The sequence below is a fragment of the Egretta garzetta genome, unplaced genomic scaffold, assembly GCF_000687185.1.
Source record: "Egretta garzetta isolate BGI_Z169 unplaced genomic scaffold, ASM68718v1 scaffold299, whole genome shotgun sequence".
In the NCBI taxonomy this organism is placed as follows: domain Eukaryota; kingdom Metazoa; phylum Chordata; class Aves; order Pelecaniformes; family Ardeidae; genus Egretta; species Egretta garzetta.
The window spans coordinates 363,498-379,105 of NW_009260696.1; the positions used below are offsets into that span (position 1 = coordinate 363,498).

The window sequence follows — 15,608 nt, forward strand, 5'->3', positions numbered from 1 at the left end:
ACTTTGGAGGGTGGGGAGAAATGGCCAGAAAATGGGACACTGGCATATAATACCATCTTGCAATTAATGTCATTTTGTGAAAGGCAAGGTAAATGGGATGAGGTGACATATGTGGATCTGTTTTTTACACTGCGAAATCATCCGGAGTGGCAGAACCAGTGCAGGACACATCCACAAAATTCTATGGTAATGGCTTTGAAGGAGGGAAACTACTATGAGGATTTGAAAAGGTGCTGTTCTACCTGCAGTATTGATGAAAGGTGCTTAAAACATGGATCCGAGGAGGATGATATTGAATTAAGGGTTGCGACCCACCAGAGATGGGGAAGGGGTGAAGAGGTTCAAATTTTGGAGGCTAATAATCCTTCTGCTTCTCCTATGGAAGGGGAAGCAGAGGGATTTAGCCCAATTTCAGGAAGGACGCAGGGAAGGAGTGGGGGGGCAGGGCCAGCTCCCCTCCAAGTCCCTCTCCGAGAAGCAGTAGGGAATGATGGGCCAGTAGTAGTAAAAGTCCCTTTCTCAATTACTGATTTAAGACTATGGAAAGAGACTGCAGGTACCTATCAGGAGAATCCCGAAAAAGTAGCCGAAGTAATTGAAACAATAATTAGAACTCAAGATCCTGATTGGAATGATTTACAAGTAATATTGGATATTTTCCTTGATGATACTGAAAAGAAAATGGTATTGAAAACTGCCAGAAGACAGGTGAAGGGAGCACATGATAATGGGGATTTACAGGGGACAGTGGACCAGAATTTTCCATCTGCAAATCCCGAGTGGGACCCTAATCAACCAGGACCCAGGGAAATGTTGACTAGATATCAGAGGTGGATTTTATTTGGTGTTAGACATGCAATGCCAAAAGCAATAAATTGGTCAAAAGTTTATGAAGTGAGACAAGAATTAAATGAGTCCCCTTCAGCCTTTATGGAAAGGCTGAGGGTGACTGCTAGAAAATATACTAATTTGGATCCAGAAAAACCAGAAGAAGAGATACAATTGGCTTCTGTATTCATGGCTCAATTGGCCCCAGATATTAGAAAGCAACTCCAGAAACTGGAAGGACCTGAATCTAGAGATTTGGGTAAGATGCTTGAAGTAGCTTGGACTGTATATTATAAGAGAGAAAAAAAAAAGGAAGTGAGACAAGCACGGAGGGATGGAAAATTACTGAAGGTTTTAACAGAGAATAATAGAAGAGGTAGAGGAAGAGGACAGGGAATGAATATTAGAGAAAGGGGGAAGGTAAATTTCCGACTGGCAGAAGATCAGTGTGCTATTTGTAAGGAACGTGGGCATTGGAAAAGGGAATGCCCCAAAGCTGGAGAAACTCTCCTGGCAATCAAATTAATGACCCTGGATGAAGAATCATGAAGACGACCAGGGGAATCAACCCTAGCTGAACCCCTGGTTACATTCAAGCTAGGGAACGAAGAAATAGAATTTTTAGTAGATACTGGGGCTGCTTATTCGGTATTGAACACATGTAAAGGGAAATTTAGTCATAAATCAGTAGATGTTGTGTTGGTGTGACAGGGCAAAAAGAAAATTCACCTTTCTTAAAGCCGTTGAAGTTTAAATTGGGAAAACAGTGGGTAACTCACCAGTTTCTGTATATGCCTGAATGTCCACTGCCTTTGTTAGGATGAGATCTATTAAGCAAATTAGATGCACAAATAACTTTTAAAGATGGAGAGATTAAGTTACTAATACCAGAATCAAAAGCCATAGAGGCAAGAGTGTTTATGTTACAGGATTCCTCCAGGGAAGAACAGATTTCAAAAGAAGTGGAAAATGCAGTAATTCCTTTGGTTTGGGCGAGCGGAGTTCTGGGATGATCTAAATTGGCAGAACCGGTAAAAGTGACTTTAAAACCTGAAGCCAAGCCGGGTAAGACAAAAACAGTATCTTATTATGTGGGAGGCTCGAAAAGGATTAGAGGGGTTAATTACAAAATTTTTAGAATATGGACTTTTGGTAGAATGTGCATCAGAATATAATACTCCTATATATTGCCAGTAAGGAAATCCGGAGGCAAGGAATATCGACTAGTTCAGGATTTAAGGGCTATAAATCAGATAGTCCAAGATATACACCCAGTAGTGACTAATCCATACACTTTACTGACCTCTTTAAAGGAGGAACACAAATGGTTTACTGTACTAGATTTAAAGGATGCCTTCTTTTGCATACCTCTGGATATAAAGAGCCAAAGCATATTTGCTTTTGAATGGAAAAGCCCTGCCACAGGACGAAAGACACAACTAACATGGACTGTACTTCCACAAGGACTTAAAAATAGCCCTACGATATTTAGGAATCAGTTGGCAAAAGAGTTAGAGATACGGAAAAAAAAGAACCAAGAGAAAGGCATGTTGTTACAGTATGTGGACGACATTCTGATAGCAGCAGAAAGTAAAGAAAAATGTTTTGAAATTACTATCAGTTTATTAAATTTTCTGGGCCAAGGAGGATACAGAGTTTCCAGAAGCAAAGCCCAGATAGGAAAAGCAGCAGTGATTTATTTGGGATTTGAGATATCTCAAGGACAAAGACAACTATGAAACGAAAGAAAAGAAGCCATTTGTCAAATTCCCAAACCTAGCAGCCCAAAGGAACTGAGAGCTTTTCTGGGGATGACTGGATGGTGTCGACTCTGGATTCTGAACTATGGGGAGGGGGTCGACTCTGGATTCTGAACTATGGGCTGTATGTGAAGCCACTATATGAAGCTTTAAAAGAATCTGAAGATCGGTATTTGACTTGGACACCTGAATGTCAGAAATCATTCAAAGGACTTAAAAGGGCATTAATGATGGCCCCTGCATTGGGTTTGCCTGATCTGACCAAACCTTTTGAGCTGTTTGTACATGAAAGGCAACATCTGGCCCTTGTAGTACTGGCACAATGGCTGGGATCCTGGAAGCAGCCGGTGGGATACTTTTCCAAACAACTTGATAATGTGAGCAAAGGATGGCCGGGATGTTTGCGTGCTGTGGCAGCAGCGGTATTGCTGATCCAAGAAGCTCGAAAATTGACCATGGGTCAAAAGATGGTGGTATATGTACCACACATAGTAATAACCATTTTAGAGCAAAAGGGGGGTCATTGGCTGTCCCCCAGCAGAATGCTGACATATCAGGTTGTCTTATTGGAACAAGATGATGTGGAATTAAAAACCACAGCAATTGTTAATCCAGCAATGTTCTTGTCGACAGAAAATCCGATGGGAAACTTAGAATATGACTGCCTGTTAACTATTGAACAAATCTATTCCAGAAGACCGGGCCTGGGAGATGAACCTCTGGAAAATCCTGATCTGGAATTATTTACAGATGGGAGCAGCTTTGTGCAAGGAGGGAAGTTGAATGGCCAGATATGCTGCCATCACCACCACCAAGGTACTGGAGTCAGGGACCCTGCCTGCAAATACCTCAGCACAGAAAGCAGAATTGGTGGCATTAAAGGAGACTCTGCGAATGGCAGAAGGACGAAGGGTAAATATTTGGACCGATTCCAAATATGCATGTGATGTGATCCATGCTCATGGAGCTATTTGGAAAGAAAGAGGACTGCTATCAGCCCAAGGATCATTGATAAAGCATAAAGAAGAAATTCTCCAACTTCTAGAAGATGTTCAGAAACCAAAAGAAGTGGCAGTAATGCATTGCAAAGCTCATCAATTCAGTCAGACGGCTATAAATATAGGTAATCGATTGGCAGATAACACTGCAAAAGAGGCTGCAGAACGAGGTATCCTTGCACTAGTACCAATAAACCAGACAAAAATTCCAAAATTTAAACCAAAATATAATAAATTGGATAAGCAATTAGCAGAACAATTGAAAGCATCACAAAATACAGAAGGATGGTGGGTAACGCCAGAAAAACAGATAATAGTAACCCTGCAAGTTATGTTAGAACTTGCAAAAGAAAAGCATGAGCAAACACATTGGAGTGTAGATGCTATGGTTTCAAGTTTGAAAACATCTGTAGTGTGTGTAGGGATGACAGGAATAGTTAAATCAATAGTAGCTAAGTGTCCAATCTGTCTTAAAAATAATCCCCTGAACCAAAAGAAACCACCTGTAGGGGTAACAAGACAGGGAAATTTTCCTGGAGATTATTAGCAAATTGATTTTTCTGAGTTCCCCAGACAAAATGGATATAGGTATTTGGTAGTGTTGATCGGTACATTTTCTGGACGGCCAGAGGCTTTCCCTTGCCACACCAACAAAGCTAGAGAAGTAGTTAAAATATTGTTGAAGGAAATAATACCAAGATTTGGGGTGTCAATAGGAATGTCCTCTGCAAGAGGACCACATTTTGTGGCAGATGTAGTTCATTCAACAAATTAGTAATATTTTGGGTATAAAATGGGACCTACATACCCCCTGGAGACCACAATCAAGTGGGAAAATAGAGAGGATGAACCAAACGCTGAAAAGACAAATAAGTAAAATCTGTCAAGAAGTATCTTTAAAATGGCTGCAAGCCTTACCATTACCTCTCCTGAGAATTAGAATCCAACCAAGATCTAAAGATGGTATAAGTCCCTACAAAATCTTGTATGGCAAACCTTACCAAACTCCTCTAATCCCAGGGGACATGAGGGTAGCAGGGGAAACAGATTTGAAAGTGTATTTGATTTCTCTAGGAAAAGCCCTTGAAGCACTCCAACGATACATTGTGCTGACTGGATCACTTGCCTTGGATACGCCTGCACATCAGTATCAGCCAGGTGATCTCGTGTACATAAAGACTTGGAACTCTGAACCACTGCAGGAGAAGTGGAAGGGACACTTCCAGGTATTGTTAACGAGTTACACTGCAGTCAAAGTGGAAGGAGTGGAACCATGGATACACTACACTCGAGTGAAGAAGGCCCCTTCATGGAAAATCATCAATAAGGATCCAGAGACTGCAAAGTTGACTTCAAAATATGTCTAAAAGGGGGGGATATCATTGTAAAATAAGGGGAAAATGGATTTTGATTGGGAGACTGATGATGATGGGAGCATTGTTCAAAGTGAAGGCAGATAGATTAGGAGTGAGGGCAGAGAGCAGGGATCCACTGTCAATAGAAGCGGAATAGGCGATACACATCCCAAGAACTCCAGAAGAAAATTTAATGGTTGGACTGATAAGAGTTTGCTAACTTACATAATGTAACCCAAAAAACTGCATGTCTCCCAATCCCAAGAGCAGTGAGTGAATCAATTCCACAGGGAATTTAGACAACAAACTTGAGTAATGAAAAATCCAATGACAGCACTTACTGTGACCAAGTCCCCATTGTTGGATAACAAGAACAGATAAAATATGTTAAAAAGCAATGGAAAACCCCTGGGAGTAGAACAAATTGCAAAAAACTATTAAACTATGTCTTCATCAAGATAGGTAGGTTTCATAATGTAGGTTGGTGCTCTTATAATGAACCCATTAGGAAGAATGTCAGTCGAATGATCATGGAATGGAGATGTAGGAAGACTAATCAAACTAAACAAGAGATTGTTTTGTGGGATTATGATCGATGACCATCTTATCTCAATTTCAGTACATGACCAATGCCTCCTGGTGTTTTATTTGGGATGGAATGATTTTTGCAGCTTTCCCAGTCAATGACAAGGGAAGTACATATTGGGGAAAAAGAAATTATTGTATCTTGGTGGAATTGTAAAAAGATATATAATTGTAGCACAGTTAGAAAAGCAGTACAAGATGCTCCACCTCTGGCAGCTGCATTGAAATATGAATGTTGGTGTAGAAGACTTAATTATTTACAATTGACTGATACATATAAGCCCAAGAGAGGAACAATATTTAGTTGCAGAACATCTACAATTCAGAGTCCAGGACACTTAGTTTGGGCGATGAGTGATGGAACCTGGTCCACCCATTTACCAGTGGATGGGTAAGTGAAAAAAAATACTTTAGGAATGCAAACCGACATTATGTCCAATTTGGAAGGAGGCTGCCTTGGAAGGGGATTCCGAAAATTTAAAATTAATATGGAAAGAAAGATCACAAATTGAAGGTTCATTCCATTCTACATCACCAACAGGAGTAAAAGTTGGATGGGCCTTGAAGTCTTTATTGACTCCCTTATCAACCTATAGGAATAGGGCCTAGCTGTATAAATTAACTGGTCAAGCAGAAAAATTAGCTGGTGTAACAAGGAAAGGATTTAAACAATTAAATTTACAGTTACAAGCAATCTCAAGAATTACTTTGCAAAACAGAATGACTTTGGATATTCTCTTATTAAAACAACACGAGGTTTGCATGTATCTGAAGGATAGGATAGATCATTGCTGTATACATATCCCAAATGTTACTCGATATTGAACATTATATAGATTTATTAGAGCAAATAGAAAAGGACACCCAAGAAATTCAAGATGGACATGCAAGAGAATGGGCTTGACAAAATATTCAGTGGATTGGGATGGAACCTGAGTTCCTGGATAAGGTCCTTAATTAGTACTGTGTTGCTATTATTAATAGTATTCTTGGTGTTGCTACTCATTTACTATTGTTTAAAGAAGAAACTCACTAGTAAAACTGCCTTCAATCGGATGATCATTCAGGCAGTAGCTGAGACAAGATTTAAGTGATTCAATCACAATGCTCCCACCATCACATAGTGAATAATAGATAACTGAATTCTTATAAACTCTAATCATCAGCAGCGATGAAACAGTGAATTGATATAATGGAATATTATTGATTTAAAATGGAAGTATTGAAAAGATGATTATTTCAAAACTTCCAAAGGGGGGAAATGTAACCAGGGTGATGGAATCAATCAACCATGGATGCTGCTATACTGCTTGTACAGCCCTACCCAACTGGACAAGAAGTCTGGGAACATTGAGTATATAAATCAGTGTTTTCTTTGATCTGTATTTTAATCTTTAGGTAATCATTAATACAAACGAAACACTAGACAATTCATTTCTGCCAGAAGAGGATGATGGAGTGTGATTTTGCATAGTGGACTGAAAAAAATGGCCAGGACTGCCAAGATTAAGAGCCGAACAGGTAAAAGTAATTCCGGCAGGGGGAGATCGCGACCACCGACTCACGGACCACCTACCCAAGTGATACCACCTACTCAGAGAGAACAATGGAAAAGGACAACTGAGTCTGCGCAATAATTTACATGTGAAGCGAGCAAATTTGTACCAATCACCAAAGAGTGTAATATTGAATATGTATGAATAAAATAAATAGGTATATACTTGATCTATATAAATCATATGGAAAGGGTGTAAGGCATGCACGTTAGGTGGAGCGATCCCCCGTGCATCTGGCGCCGCGAATAAAGAATGCCGGCCTTTTAACACTACATTGGTGTTACAAGGTTTATTCCCAATTTCGGTGACACTCCTGTATGTTTGAAGTGAGTCTCCCAAACATCCTTTTTGTATATTTGAGCTCTACAACTCTAACTCCTCTATCTCGGGTTTACAGGACTCCCACTTATTTCTTAACCTTCACTAGCAAATCCAAAAGCAGCTCAGCTCATGTGATGACTTGCCCTTCCAGAAAGTGCAGCAAATAACATCACAACAGCACATACAGAGTTCCCAAAATACAGCAACACAGAGTCCTTAAGTTTAATTTGGTCACATTAACTCAAAGGTTGTCTCTGCCAACTTGCTCAACATTCCTTTCCCGTACAAATATGCATCACCTCCCTGGGAACATACCTTAGCTGCCCTTTACCAGACTAAAGGAAAACATCACCACTAAAATCTGGCATCCAGGCCTGGAAGTTCTGAGAGTACAACAGCACTTCTCTTGCAAAAAGCCCCTTTCAAGCTCCCATCCAGGTTAGACCTATTTGGTAATATCTTCATGCCTACATCCTCCCTTTCTATTCACAACTGCATGAACTAAACCATATGGTAAGGAATCTGCTACACACATTGTTCACAAAAATAAATTCTCAAAAGTTCCTAGGCAATTAGGACACATTTAGTGTTTTGTAACACTTTGATTAAAATGTTTTGAAGAGCAATCACTTACCTCTATTCATTCAAATGAAGGTGCTAAGAGCTGTCAAAAGCAAAGCTAAGGTATACTTTACACTGTTTCTCCAATAAACCTCATGCTTAATATTTTATGTACAAAATGAATGGAGGAATTCTGAAGTGTAAACTGAAAGCAATAGGCAATCTCAGCTTCTGAGGTTCCCTTCATTTAGAAAAGAAACCTTGTATTTGTGTACAGATAGAATCAACAAATCCAATTGCTCTTTACTAAAGCAAATGTCCCCATTAACCACTTGAAGCAGAACAACTTATTTGTAAGAAAGCATTTTAAGTGTTTATAAGTGTCTTGACAACTCTAAAGACAATTGATATGTCTCTTTTGAAGCAACTGCAAAATTAGCAATTAATCCAATCAAGCCATAATTTGAAGAGGGGAGAAAAGAATAGGAAGAAAACTATCTTAGATTCCAGTCAATAGACTTTTGGGGATTTTAATGAAAAAAGGTTTTTTCCTCCTAAAGTTAACGATATGGCATCATAACAACTAATCTTTCAAGTTTCATTTCTACTTTAAAGATGTATTTAAAAGCTCAACAAGATAAAACGGATCTTACTTTTGAAAAAAAGTAAACATTTGGTGAGCATTTCAACATTCCAAACTTCTTTCCCATCCCTACCACTGCTCTAACAGCAAGCACAGAACAAATCACTAAAACTTTGTAAGCACAAGCACTGCACAGTTGAATATAACCTTACAGGTGAAAGGCTTTAATAGGCTTCAAGGAGAAGGAATGTTATACACAGTAGTATCAACAAAGCTGATTTGGAAGGTAAAATAAAAACAGACAGGTTTGGTTTGGTTTTGGTTTTTTAATTCTTCACCAGTCAGGCCATTGCACACTGAATCACATGACAAGCAATTTAGAGCTTTGAATGGTGAAAAAAAAGCCATTTTCTGTAGTTTGATTAAAAAGTGCTAGAGCTTTTTACGGCAGAGCTTTTTACACAGCAAGTCCAGAGAGCGTTGAGTTGCCTTTCCAAAAGGGGTCCAGCTCACACAAATCATCACTGTAAACTTCCAGACTTCTCTTCACCGGGTGCAGTTCGGTGAGAGCAGTGGAACAAATCTAATTGCCTGCTGCCACCGCAGTGGCAGTCACTGGCTCTGCTTGGTTCATTTTCTGCCACTGAAGGTCTGAATCAGCTTGCTGCAATTCCCCCTTTCAACAAGAAGCTGTTAACTGGCTCAGCTGCCTTCTCATCAAAACATACCCTCAAGCTCTCACTTGAGCTTAGAGTGCTACACTCTATGAGACAGGTAACATCAGCCACATGGAAAAGGCAATAAGGGGGCTTGAGGGTGAAACAGGTGAACTGTCAGTCTGGCTCTCAAAAACTGGTGAGAAGCCCAGGCTACCTATGTTGCAAGAGATCCACCATCACATCACCATTTCGAGCTTTGGGGCAGATGAATAATTGTATGCTCGCTCTCTCAAAGATTTCTTTTAGTACTGTCAAGACTAGACTTCATTAAGAGTCAAAACTAACCTATGCTTTAAACAGAAAAAAGATGTACTACCACAGAGAAAATACATAAGTATCAAGGGAAATGGAAAGTTAACTAGAAAAATAGAATAAACTATCTTGAGCTCTTACTAACAACAAGTATATCCACACACAAGCTCAGTTTGTACTGCTGCTAACCCACAGGGCTGTCCTTTAATTGCTCTGCTGTTTCAGATTACAGCACAAGGCTGACCACTTGGTACAACTGGAGCAAAACACACTTTGCTCTCCACTCTACTCAGCTGCCATTCCTCAAGGTTTCTGGCATAAAACCTAACAATTTGTAGCATAAATAAACAACAACAACAAAAAATGTATTGACTCTAAAACTCTTACTTATGCTCTTTTCAAAACAGTCAAAGCTTACTTTGTCATCCCTCTTCTTGACTCTCTCCTTAGACAAAACCAAAAAAAACAATCGCTGTGTAGTATGATAAAGATGAAATCCATTTGTTCTTGCAGCATGCATTGCTATGCCTTATCCCACAGGGGGCAGGAAAAAAAAGGGGGGGGAGGGGGAACAGTCCACATATTTCAATCATAGCACAAAAGAATTTTAATTTGGCTTAAACTCAGTTGCATAAAATGCAAGATTTTATAAAGGCAAAAATAAGCCATTTGATATACAGCTCAAGAAACATGGAGCGTATCTGCAAATATTCTGTATCCTATGTTTTTCCAACATGAGAAAACAAACAGTTATTACGGTCTTCCCTTTTTCCTTTTTTAGGTTATCAAGGAAGCATGACAAACCTATTGTACTTACTAATCCATAAGAACCAATGTCTTGGAAAAGCTTTCAAACCATTGCTTGCTATGATGCAAGGAAAATCCTTGGTCTCTAGCAATAGAGACTTCCTACAAGAGCAGCAGCATTCTTCTCCGAGTCAGACTGTACTGCCCACAGCACTGTATTCTCCATCCCACTCTTCCTTCTTGACTGGATCTCATCACTGCTCCATCTCTTATTAAAAACCCCCAAAACCCAAAAGAGCATGATCCTTAAATACCTTAAGGATTCATTCACAATCACTTTGAAATTCTAAACCAATTACAGCCTTGTACTATTGAAGGCTCTGAGATGACATCTGTGGATAACAGTTCTTTTTGCTTAACTTTTTCCCAAAAAACCCAATACAGATTAGAGATCAAACAGACCCAAAACTTCTAAAGCACCTTTTAGCTGTTTACCAGCAGCAGCGCAGAAGTAGTGAAGTTGGAAATGATCATAAAGGATTTTCAAAAATGGTTGTTGCTGCTCACGTACTACAGTAGATATCAGCATGATCTTTACAATTAAAGAAGCAAATGTTTTTTCTCAATTTGCAATTTAAATTTAGTGAATGTAATTATATATTAATGATGATGCTGAAAGGAAATTGTGGCATATAATTTCTTACCTACTGCCCTTAAGATTTCGAGCACAAAATATAAACACATTTAATAATGTAATGTTTCATTTTACTGCAGCAGCAGCAAAAGCTATTTCAAGTCTTTTACCCCATCATGAACTTAATTCGAGAAAAAAAAACAGCTAAAGGGAAAAATAATGCCATGAATTGAAGAAAATAACTTATTTTATTTTAGTGAGTTATAACTAAAGTAGTTTTACCTATAGTTTCTATTTGTCAGTGGAGTTGGAATATCATGACAATCTATAGTTGGGTAGAGAGGATACTGGGAACTATTTGCTGGGAAAAATTAAGGCTTCACAAGGGGGCTGAGGAGTGGTACGTAAATCAAACTGAAGAACAGAATACCAATTATTTATTCTAACCACATGGGTATCCTAAGATTTTCAAGGCATTTGGATAATTGTAAGTAATCATAAGCAAAAAATTAGTATCTGGAAACCACAAACTGAAATACAAAGCCATGCTCATTGGAAACAAACTCTGAATAGACTGACATTGTATCTTTCAATCATTCAACAGAGGATCATTAGAAACCCTGAAAACTATTACAGGCCAATTACTGGGATTACACAAAGCTGGGCAAGTGTCCTGACAGCCAAAATAAAAGTAATAAATGAAACTTCCAGAACAGCAGGCATAAGCTTCTCTTTCTAAATTTCATGTCAATGAATAAAAGCTAGTTCAGAAACTTGCTCCTCACTAAGCTGAGGGCCAGAAGGGATGGCTGGTAACAACACAAGGTTCTCAAGTAAAAAAAACTTAACTCTTTAGCTTTTAAACTAGGCAAGAATGTTTATGCAAATAAACAGACAGAGTTAGTAATCCTGACATAATTTTACTGAACCTCTGCTGGTTCCATTCTGCTAGGTCACTTCCAAGACATTTGAAAACACTCAGACCAGCCTAGAGATGAGACAACATCAGATGCTTTTCAAGGAGGCGGGGGGGAACAAACACCAACAAAACCCCCACAACTCCCATGTATCTGACACCCTTCCGGCACAGCTTCTACCCACATGGAAATTACTAACACAGAGACATCATTTTTACAGATAACCAGGGCTTGTTTCTGATAAGAAAGGGAGCTAATACTGTAACCAAGACTAGGTACTGACAATATACATATATTTGACTATTTTACAGATTTCACTAAATTGATAGTCTTGTTCTTTTGACACCTGCCTGAGATAATCCTTGAAAAATATTATTTTACCTAAGTTCTTGTATTATTTTCAACATCTTTATTGATCACATTGTTTTCCCACACTCTTATCAGCTGAAAATATTAGCCAGCAGTAACACAAAATCCCTAATCTTGAGCAAGAGGAAACACTATTAATGACTGCCTACAGGACCTTGTGAGAGTCTAGACCATATTTTCAGCTACTTTTATGTAAAGAGATTTGACATCCCATACATTATTCTTATTTACTTCTGATTACAAACACATACCTCTTCAATCTCACGGCAGGAATGGCTGCTTTAAACTGCAACTTTAAGCTACAGTGAAAGTTATTTTAACTGCTTTTTTAATATCATCCAATAGCATCAGTCACAGGTAAATTTATGATGGCAATTTTAGAAAAAATGAAAAGCATACTGCCTATATGTTCAGCTGGAATACCAAGTTATTCTTTCAGACAGAAAATTGAAGTTAAGCCTGTTGCTTCGATTAATTAAAAACTATCCAAACTCAAGGAAAGATTATTTCAAAGCTTTTCACAGCAGATGTCTCACCTCTGGCGGAAGCAGGAAGTGAAACATCCTAGTCTCAACAAATGTGGGAGGTGAAAAACCTTACTGAAGTACAGAAAACAAACACACAGCTGATAAGTGATTATATTTTTCATGAAAATCAATACTGGAATAAGTAAAGTAGAAAATGCCCAAGGAAAATGCTTACATAGTCAGTGGCAGCATATTCCTACAAGTTGTTTGCATTAAGATGGCACAAAAAAGCATCAGCTACCACTGATTCTCCATTCATGGTGGATATATCAAGGGTGTATACACTCGGGGTAAGGCTAGATTTCTCTAGAAACCAAACCAAAGCAGGGCCTTAATTTTAGAATCTGAGGCTCAAAGAGTTTAAGCAATCAGACTAGGGACACCCAAAAAACTCTGCAATTCAACTGCAATGTAAGAGAATTTAAACCCATATTGATTTAAAGGATGATTGAAGCTATCAACCATAACAGCTGTACCGCAAGTCTTTTGTTTTTTAACTTGTAAAGCAGTCAAATATCAGTATGCAACACTATTTTTGAGCGCCATACTAATAAGTTAATCCTAAAACACGAGTTTAAATCCTAGCTTTTTGCTTAGTCTAGCCTCACATTTAGTGATCACATCATTTCCCACTGAGTTCATTTCCCATTCAGAGCCTGTTGCTCAGTTACTGGTTTTAACAAATCCATAAGCACGTGAGCTCTCTATCTATACCCCCCCCCCATCTCTCTCAGGCCTCCCCACTTAATGAAGCACATTTCTCACTCAGCTGTCCACAAGCTGGCAAGTAAGCTTAGCTTCAGGAAAATGAATTACACGCGTCCCCAGACACATGTAAATAAAACGAAGAAATTTCAGATTTACAGTGCTGCCTTCAAACCCTCTCCCCCAGCTCAGGGAGGATTAAAAAGGACTTCAAAGAAGCCTGAGTTCCAATTAAAACACTGTGACCACCCCGGGGACGCAAAAATATTCCTCTGATTAGTGAGATGCGCTCTTTGAACTGTTTAGCTAAAAAAAGCTTTCAGAACTTTAAACAAATGCAGTAATTCTCTCTCATACTTTTTTTTTTTTAAGTTTCTAAAACTTAATATTCAAAGTGAAGGACAAATAACATTTCAGACCAAAAGTTTTATGGAAGCCCATTAACACATCAGCTCTAGGCATCTACTAACAAACAGGAGACATACCAAGAGCTAAACATTGCAGTCCCAGTACAAACCAGATGACACAAGTCGTTAGAAGAACCCAAAGAGTGTCACTGTTGCTACGGCCTGACAGGAAGACTGTACAAAATCCCAATCTCATCAGCCCTCAGAACCACTCTCCCTCAAAGGCACATCAATCCCACCTCATTTTGAAATTCTGCTTTCTTTCCTTAACATCCAAATCTCCCAAGCTGCACATATAAAGTGCCTCATATCCAAGTCCTTTGACACACCGTGACAACAAACCAGTTGCCCTCAGCCTTGGCAATAACTACAGATTTAAATAAAAGGCTCTTCCTATGCTTCCCACAAAAAGAAAAAAAACCTCACCCCACCTCCTCAGTCTCTCATTCCCAAAACCAAAGTTGAGTTACATACTCTAGAAGTTTTAACATCAAGAAGAATGATGAATATTAAGAACAAATGCTGGGAAAATAACTGAGTCTTAGAGCATGCCAAAGCAGTCAGAGCTAAGTGGATATAATAAACCTGCCTGTGAAAGCCAAACCCCAATCACCATCATCCATAAATAATGAATAATTCATGTCAGAAGGAAATAGAAGCAGACTTTAAGTCTTGTTCATAGAAAGTGGAACTGCTATAGCGTAATCGCATTAAAGATGTAAACAGTGGCATTTCAGCAATTACTGTTCTCCTTTTGCCAGCTCACTCTCAAAAACCGGTACATCATCTCAGCTGCCTGCATCAAGCGCAGGGTTCAGAGCAGCCAAAAGCAATTATGATTTCCCTGTGTCTTTGCCACGGGCTCCCGTGACTGGGATTAAGATAAGGACTGGATTGGTGTCACAAGCACTTTGACACCATCTTGGCTTCCTGCTATCATCAAGTTTTAGTCACTTTCAATCCCTGAAGCTACTAGGGGAGGCACTAATAAAATTAGATGATAAACTGTTTTACAATTTGAAATGTATTCATAGAGGAGAAAGAGCTACCTATTCCCTCCACTAAAAGAAACAAACATCCCTGTTTCACGCCACTTTTGCATCCTTCCTTGCATGCACATTTATCTTCAAGATCTTCTTTCATCACGCTGTATGATGCGGAATACAGGGTTACCCACAACCAGTTACTTTTTCTTTGGTGAACGGACAGTACAGAACCAACCAGACAACAATAAAGAGTTAAAAACCACCCTTCTAGAAGTCTTCATAACTAGGAGGATCTAGTTGTGAGGAGATGTCCTCCTCCTAGCTCCCCCAGGATCTGTAGCTTCCCGATTCTGCTCATTGCTGGTGTGACTGCAGTTTTGTACACCACATCCACACTTGAGGAAAGGTGCATCAGGTATTCCTAACTACTCAGATTCCACTTGAACTTGACTGGGAAGGTACTGCAAAGCATTTATAACTTAAGTGTAAATGGGCATCCTAGTTCTGCAATAAATATTATATAGCTCTGATGCCAAATGTGTCTACTTTGGACAACAGTTTCAGGGAGCAAGCACAAATGAAAGCCGCAGCCATTAAACCACAAAACCAAATTCAAATCACTGGTATAGAGCTACCTCAGCTAGCTTCTTTCCTCCTAAGCTTGTCAGAATTCTCAAGTTTTCCCATTACGTTACTGAGAAAGTTTTTGATTTACTTCAACCATTTCAGTTCATAACTGGAGCATTTGCCAGGTAAAAGCATTCTCCAATCTTCAGCTGAATCCTCCTTCCTCTGCTG

At 39.1% G+C, this 15,608-nt stretch overlaps 1 protein-coding gene and 1 long non-coding RNA gene across 2 annotated transcripts in view; both read right to left on the reverse strand.

Moving 5' to 3' along the window:
• Positions 1-15,608, reverse strand: part of MAD1L1 (mitotic arrest deficient 1 like 1) — a 392,177-nt gene that overhangs the window by 350,013 nt on the left and 26,556 nt on the right. The gene's annotated exons all lie outside the window — the stretch shown is intronic.
• Positions 1,533-12,637, reverse strand: LOC118453014. The gene is made up of 3 exons (XR_004842903.1): positions 12,627-12,637; positions 11,674-11,679; positions 1,533-1,655 (listed from the first exon to the last, which is right to left on the reverse strand). It is a non-coding gene; the product is annotated as an uncharacterized LOC118453014 (long non-coding RNA).